Source organism: Armigeres subalbatus, chromosome 2, assembly GCF_024139115.2.
Source record: "Armigeres subalbatus isolate Guangzhou_Male chromosome 2, GZ_Asu_2, whole genome shotgun sequence".
Taxonomy (NCBI): Eukaryota; Metazoa; Arthropoda; class Insecta; order Diptera; family Culicidae; genus Armigeres; species Armigeres subalbatus.
This window is the reverse complement of record NC_085140.1, coordinates 258,955,786-258,963,651: the sequence shown is the minus strand read 5'-3', so window position 1 is coordinate 258,963,651 and position 7,866 is coordinate 258,955,786. Positions and strand designations below refer to the sequence as shown.

General features: G+C 38.7%; 1 protein-coding gene across 2 annotated transcripts in view; it reads right to left on the bottom strand.

The window, feature by feature from the left end:
- The window catches only part of LOC134212127 (glucose 1,6-bisphosphate synthase), a 340,080-nt gene extending 339,799 nt beyond the window's left edge, over positions 1-281 (bottom strand). For both annotated transcript variants that reach the window (XM_062689703.1, XM_062689706.1), the window contains exon 1: positions 2-281. The gene's annotated coding sequence lies outside the window, so the exon portion shown is untranslated. The remainder of the gene's footprint in view (position 1) is intronic.
- Between the last annotated feature and the right edge of the window lie 7,585 nt (positions 282-7,866).

Here is a 7,866-nt window from a genome sequence, read left to right as displayed (position 1 = left end):
CCTGTGTATTCTTTTCGTCCTTGAAGTTGATGCTCAACAGGTGATTCAAATGAGGACAGTTTTTGTTTACACTTGCACAACTGGAATTGCACAAAAACTGATGCCGGGACGTCTTTAATTTAGCAGTTTATGAAACACACGATTTAATTCACTGAAATAGAACACACTTTTCACAATAATAATACTTATTTGTTATCGAATTAACGAATTAATTACAACGGAAACGAACGCGGCACCGGAACATTAGGTTGTTGCGAAGAAAGTTAAAGAAGTAAACACATAATAAACATAATCGTGCTTTTTGAAGTTTCTCTCACATTCGTATCCAGTCCAGTGTTGCCCATAAATGTTGAAAAATGGGGAAGTAGAGAAAATATCAAACCCCCCGTTTGCGCAATGAAATCGTGAAGTAGGGTAAAATCACCAAAACAAGTCTCGTATATGGTGGTAGGCGAATAAATTTTAATTTTATGGAATACATACAGCACAGCTGATGTATGGATTTTCGACCCGAAATTTATGAACTAGCAAAAATCGATTTTTGATTTAGATATGCAATTTGTCCTCGAACCGCACAGATTCATTCCCGGCATGTTCTCCACTCTTGAGACGTTGCCAAATCATCTGACGATCATGGTCAGCCGCTCTTGTACAATTTACACGAACCGCGCCCATCGGCGCACTTTCTCTGCACCACCCAGAGATAGAACATTTTCATCCAGTATTCAGCCGCGCAACGAGGGCATAACGACATACTTAAAAATTAGGGACCGTTCAAAAATTACGTCCAAGGTTTCAGGGGGGAGGGGGGTCAGAGTTTTGTGACAGGAGGAGGAGGGGGTTCGTCTTATGTGACGTCCATCTACAAGAAAAAATACTGAAACAACTTGCATTTTGAAAACATATTCAAGCTGTTAGTAAAGGACATGACTCATTATGTTATTGTAAAAATAGTGTACGAAAAAGAAAAACCAAAATAATCACCAAAATAAAAATGACACATGTACGTACAGGGGGAGGGGGGAGTCAATGATTTATGACAGTTTGTGACCTTTGTGACATGAGGAGGGGAGGGGGGTTGAAAATTCCTAAAAACGATGGACGTAATTTTTGAACGATCCCTTACCAGAGCAAAGTTTTAAGTAGGGTAAAATGCCCAATAGTGGACCCCCAACCAATAGTGGACCCTCCAGCCATTTTTGCATTATTACTGCACAATGGCAACATTTTGCTATGAAATTCTATCGGGAGAACCTACCTTACAGTCCTATGATTTGATTACATGCATTGGAAATGCTATGAAAAGTAAAATTAGATGATTTTTTACAATTCTATAAAAAATAAACACGAGAGTGTCCATTATAGGAATATTTTAGGAGGTCCATAATAGGGAAGAAGAACGTCCCGAAACGGGACATGAAAATCAAATGAAGTGTCGACTATAGGGAAGCAATTTCCTATTATGGACCCCCAGGGGGTCTACTATAGGGCGAATTCAGTTAGACTTTAAAATGTTAATTTCAACGAATAACGTCGTGTATTTGGGTGTTTTATGTATGTATCGTGAAGAGAGGATGCAGAGCTTACTGTTAGATATCAAGCAGAGTTAATATGTTGAAAATTTCTAAGCCTTATGACAGGAAGAGCAAAATTCCGCTACTAGAGGGTCCACTATTGGGCATTTTACCCTACTGTCGCAATTTGCGGGTTGGGCCACGATTTCGACCCAACTAACGAATTGGTTTTTTTAGTTGGGTCAACTGACAGCCATTTGAACAATTTGGGTCACAATTTAGTTGGGTCATGAACCAACCAGTGGAGGCCCAAATAAAAAGTGACCCAAGTATTAAAATCCCAACCAGCGAATTCCGACTGTACACAACCGCACGAATGAAGATGAACGTTCGTTCTCTGTGTTAGAAGCAGGACCGGATTTAGCCGGAAGGGGGCCCCGGGGCCGACGGTATGTGGGGGCCCCAAAATGTACAAAAAAGGTTGGTTTTGGTACATAAGATTTGTGGGGGCCCGGGGCCACGGCCCCCCCATAAATCCGGCCCTGGTTAGAAGCGTTAGAAGTTAGAAGTCCACAATACAACACATTTCGAAATTCAGCTCTTGGGCTGAGCACTCGCGCTAAGAATCATATCCAGCTTTCCACGTTCGCCATAATGGCGGCTGCTATAAATAAATGTGACAGTAACTGCTTCCGACGCTAAACTGTATTCGACGCTGGTTGTTGTCTTAGTAACCATTTTCACATTGTTTATTTATTGTTTTCAGAAAAGGCCAAACACGAGGAAAATGGAGAAAAAATTGTTGCAGCTAGTTGTAAACTAATTATTGTTGTTTCAAATCTAATTCGTATTTTTATTTTAGGTAGAAGTAATTCTCCCCGTTTGGTCGTTGACGTCGATATTAACTTTAAGGCTGTGAACCATTCCACCGATTCGTTTAACTTTTAGTTAAAATTTGGCAGTTCGATGGTTATTTCGCCGTGGTTAAAAATAACCCTGCTCCGGAGCATGGTATGATTTGACAGTTCGATAGTTAAACTTTGTTCGTGAGAAAATTGGCGCCAAATCCATTTCGTTCCGAATAACTATCAATCTGTCAAAACTCAAATAGGTCGGCTTCGGAGTAAAATTTTAACCACGATGGGAAAATAACCATCGAAGTGTCAAATTTTAACTAAAAGTTAAACGAATCGGTGGAATGGTTCACAGCCTAAGATGATTCCAGACCTAGGCATGTCTATATGCAGCGCAGAATTCTCATGCCAACATCAACTCCGACGAGATGTTCTACTGCATATTCAGATGCGTGAAGCTGTAATGTGTTCCGATTAAAATCAGATGTGTGGATGATTGCAGATGTTAATCCATATCAAGAAACAGCTATAATGCTAAGATCCATGAAACAAAAGTTTTATTTCGTTGCGTAGGGCATGGTGTACCTATGTGCTGATTCAAGCTTAATAGCCATCTCCCACCCATCATCAGCAAAATTCAATATTTGAGGTATTGTTAAAGTATGAAGGTGCAGGATTTTTTTTAAAATTAAACGCAGATGTTCGTGCTAGATCCAAAATTTAATAAGCATAACCTTTAGCTTAGGATTATCTTTTCTTTTTCCGCAAGGTCAACGATTGCTCATTCACCATCAGGACCTTTGCCAAATCATAGATCGATGTTATCGTCTGAGTACATCCTTCAAATTTAACTTTTTCACCGATCCCAGTTGTGCAAATCGCGGAGTTGATTTGCTGAACTATCGGCCGAATCGACGTAGGGCCCTTTGAGTGCCATAATAAACAAACGGTTCTCTCAGCTCCAGAAGTACAAAAATCGTAAGCTCAGAACTAAGTAAAAGAGTTTAAAAAGTCGAGCAATGATTCGTCTACTGGAGTGTTCATAGTATTTGTTTTATCATCTACTTACGCGTTGTATGAACTTGAAAACATGAATTCAAACGTATGGCTATCGATTGCATTGGCTCGACAACTGATGATGGGCCAATAATACAATGAACTTATAACAGTTCAGGGCGAATATTCGTGGCATCCAAAACTTAGCCGAGTGCAGTAGTTTTTCTAATTTAAACCAACATATCTTAGAACTTTCTTATTCAAAAGCTAATAATTGAATATAATAATATTTGAATGTCAGTACTACGGTACCACGCTGCATTTTTTTTTCTATTAAATTTAACTCCACATCAACAGGTGAGTTGATAGTATATGGGAGGATAGCTTGAACCTAAAAGAAAAATGCGTAAGTATTATAAAATCGTTCGAAAGCTTGATTTTATAATTTTCCTAATTTTCCCCATTTTCTTCGCGTCTCGCCTTTTCTGAGAACAATAAATAAACAATGTGAAAATGGTTCCTAAGATACATGGAGCGTCGATTACAGTTTAGCGTCGGAAGCAGTTACTGTCACATTTATTTATAGCAGTCGCCATTATGGCTAGCGTGGAAAGCTGGATAGGGGCGTAACTTCTTAAATGGCTCTACATTCCAAATGGAACTTGTCCTACTTTTCAACTTAGTATTCTATTAGCATTTCCTGAGTTATTAATTGAAAGCTTTCTATGCCCGCCATTGCATGAATATACAGCTTGTCACAAAAGGGGCACCCCAATGACAACTTACACCAAAAATAGATCTTTTTGGCAATTTTTGGATTGGAAATTGTCTCGACTTCCCTGGGCATAAAAATATCATCGTGTTAGCCTCATGAATCATGAGTCATGATATACGAATGCTAAAATGGTAACTCGGCTTAGCACAAAAGATATTTTAGTTACCAGATAAATATTGTCGCTGTCGTCGCTGTCCGAAACATCTTTTGCTGGCGAGGATAGGGGAGCTAAATGTCAAAGAAGGAAAATCCATACGATTTGACAGCTTGATACCCAACATGTTCCGGACAGCAGAACAAAGGGAACCGAAGCGACAATCTTTATCTAGTAACTAAAATATCTTTTCTTAGCACCCTCGCAGTTAATAACTGTGGAAGTGCTTAATGAACACTAAGCTGCGAGGCGGCTCAGTCCCAGTGTGGGGATGTAATGCCAATAAGAAGTAGAAGATCGAAAAAGTCTAAGTCGCATCAAAACGCTCTGCCGTATTTTGAACGATTCACAATATTTTCTTCTTTGTATGTTTGATACACGTACACCCAATGAAAATAGATACTAAGGTATGGAAATCCATATTTTGTGTGCGTGCCTTTCGTGTATGGCGAAAAAGCTTTCACTACTACATTCGAACGAGCTCCCATAAGAAGCCGTGCAAATATCTACGTCACCATTTGCTGTTTACGTTTTCCATCATCCACTAATACTCTTGCATTTGGTCTTCTTCCTCACCTTCTATCTATTCTCATTGACGTACACCTCATGATTCATGCGTCTGCGCCACACACCATTTTCACGTTTCCTTCCGTGTATTGTACGCAACTCTTTTCGCTCGAGAACCCTGAAAGCAGAGTCTATTATATAGAGTTACGCAAAGAGGATCTTCTTACACTTATTCTGAATGATGCTCTTCTTATTCTGTTGCCAACTTGCACTTTTGTTCAACCCATCAAGTGACTTCACGGGAGCGTTCACTTCTAAAGCTTTTTAATTCGATAACCTAGTCACCCACAGAGTGCGAACAGGTGAGTTTCTTGTTGCTACTTTATTGGGGAATGAATTGATGTATTTTGAAGCTGTTTCTAGGGGATCGTTCAAAAATTACGTCCATCGTTTTTTGACATTTTCAACCCCCCTCCCCCCCTCATGTCACAAACTGTCACAAATCACTGACCCCCCCCTCCCCCTGTACGTACATGTGTCATTTTTATTTTGGCGATTTTTTTAGTTTTTCTTTTTCGTGCACTATTTTTACAATAGCATAGTGAACTATGTCCCTTACTAACAGTTTGAATATATGTTTTTAAAATGCAAATTGTTCCTAAAATGCTTTCAATTTTTTTTTTGAGGGTGGACGTCACATAAGACGAACCCCCCTCTCACAAACTGTCACAAAATTCGGACCTCCCTTCCCCCCCCCCCCCAAACCTTGGACGTAATTTTTGAACGACCTAGATCAAATCTAATACATTTCAATTAATGCGTTTAATTCATAATAATCATTGAACAATACTTCCGCCTCACCGACAAGCATTTGTTTACTTTGCTCGATAGGTAGAGTTGACAGTTCAATAGGTGAAGATTTGGCTTCACCTATTGAACTGTCAAACCGTCTACCTATCGAGCAAAGTAAACAAATGCTTGTCGGTGAGGCGGAAGTATTGTTATCATGATTATTATGGCGAATTAAAACGCATTAATTGAAATGTATTAGATTTGATCTAGAAACAGCTTCAAAATACATCAATTCATTCCCCAATAAAGTAGCAACAAGAAACTCACCTGTTCGCACTCTGTGGGTGACTAGGTTATCGAATTAAAAAGCTTTAGAAGTGAACGCTCCCGTGAAGTCACTTGATGGGTTGAACAAAAGTGCAAGTTGGCAACAGAATAAGAAGAGCATCATTCAGAATAAGTGTAAGAAGATCCTCTTTGCGTAACTCTATATAATAGACTCTGCCTGAAAGCTCTCCGGTCCGCCTTTTTTCACGTCCATGCTTCATGTCCATAAAGGGCCACTGGTAGAATCAGAGCAAATTTCATTTCCGTCTGCATGTTGCGGGGCCTAAAGCTGGTTACGTAATCCGTAAAAGACCCTATTCGCAGCAGCAATACATCTTTTCACTTCACGGGAAACCACGGGGATGACAAGCTACGCCATCTTTTCTGAATCACCAATACGAGTGCACTGCGAATGCAACATAAACAATTGCGAGGGTGAAAATGATATAAAACGAACAAAGCCATAGACAGTACCTTGTGCAACTAGCATTCTAAATAATTGAGCAAATAAGTTGAACATTCTTAAGTTTGAAGCATGGAATCGAGTGTAAAATTGTTTTAGTTGATAATTCGTTTAATTTTTTTTTCTATTTTATCATGATTGTATAATGTTGCATTATTGAGTGGTATGGGCGTTTTGCATCATATTCTCCTGTAAAAACGAAAACATTCAAAATTCACGCACATACTATTGCAAAATAAATCAGTATTGGGGTTATTTGACACTGGGGGATAAATTTATCCAAAAGATATTTTAGTTACTAGATAAAGATTGTCGCTGTCGTCGCTGTCCGGAACATCTTTTGCTGGCGAGGATAGGGGAGCTAAATGTCAAAGAAGGATAATCCATACGATTTGACAGGTATGTACCACACATGTTTCGGGCAGCAGAACAAAGGGAACCGAAGCGACAATCTTTATCTAGTAACTAAAATATCTTTTATTTATCCCCCAAAAAAGAACTAACAGGCAAACCTGTCAAAATCCATAGTAAAAAAATTGGATGTCGCTCCTCTGCGAGAAACCTCATTGTCACATGTCACAAGCGTTCTAAGGTAATCAAATTTTACAACAACTTCAAACACATCCTCATCAATGACGTATAACAATCTTTCAAAAATGTTATTCATTTATTCATCTCAATCTAATATAGGAACTAAATCCATGAACAAGAGTGTTGTTTTTTTTATATCTGTTATTGATAAAGCTTAATCGAATGTAGTTTGATGTGATACCAACTAGAATTACTGTTCCAGTTCATAGTAAAGGCACGTAAAGGTGATGTGATATATGAATACTTGAAAAAACTATTACTACGAGATTTATATTAAACTAATAGTATTTATTTAGTCTCACAAACTTACTCCATAATGATCCTATGCAAACATGTACTTCGCATCGTTTCTCAAATCCTTAATGCTACATTTGGCCATTATTTTACATTTCGGTGTTCTACAACGAAACTTTCTTTTTCTATCTCGCTCCTACATTGTCGCTTAAGAATATACTTCGATTCAACATGTGCTACGTATGTGTAGAATGATGGTTGTTATGTATCCTGTTTTTGGTAATATTGTAGATTTGACTCTAATCGTGATCGTTTTTTTTTGTTCTTATTCACGGTTAGTAAACTATAAAATCATTTCGTTTTATTGAATGCTGTCTGTCCAATTCAGTATCCAGCATTTCGCGCACGCTAATGGCGGCTTGTGTGAGTTTGAAATTGTGTCCATTACTATAGTATATATACTTTTTTGGCAACTGTCTTGGGTTTGACTTTTCGTGTTCACCAGTTCCATGACAAGGGGAACGGAAAATTAAAATGTCAAGCCGACACACAATGTCAAAAAGTACAGTGATAGATCGTTTTTTTTTTAACTTTCGCTGATCGCCATCACCGTGTGCAAAAAGCTGGATAGGCCTCTGCCTCGTGCAGCCTGTAACATA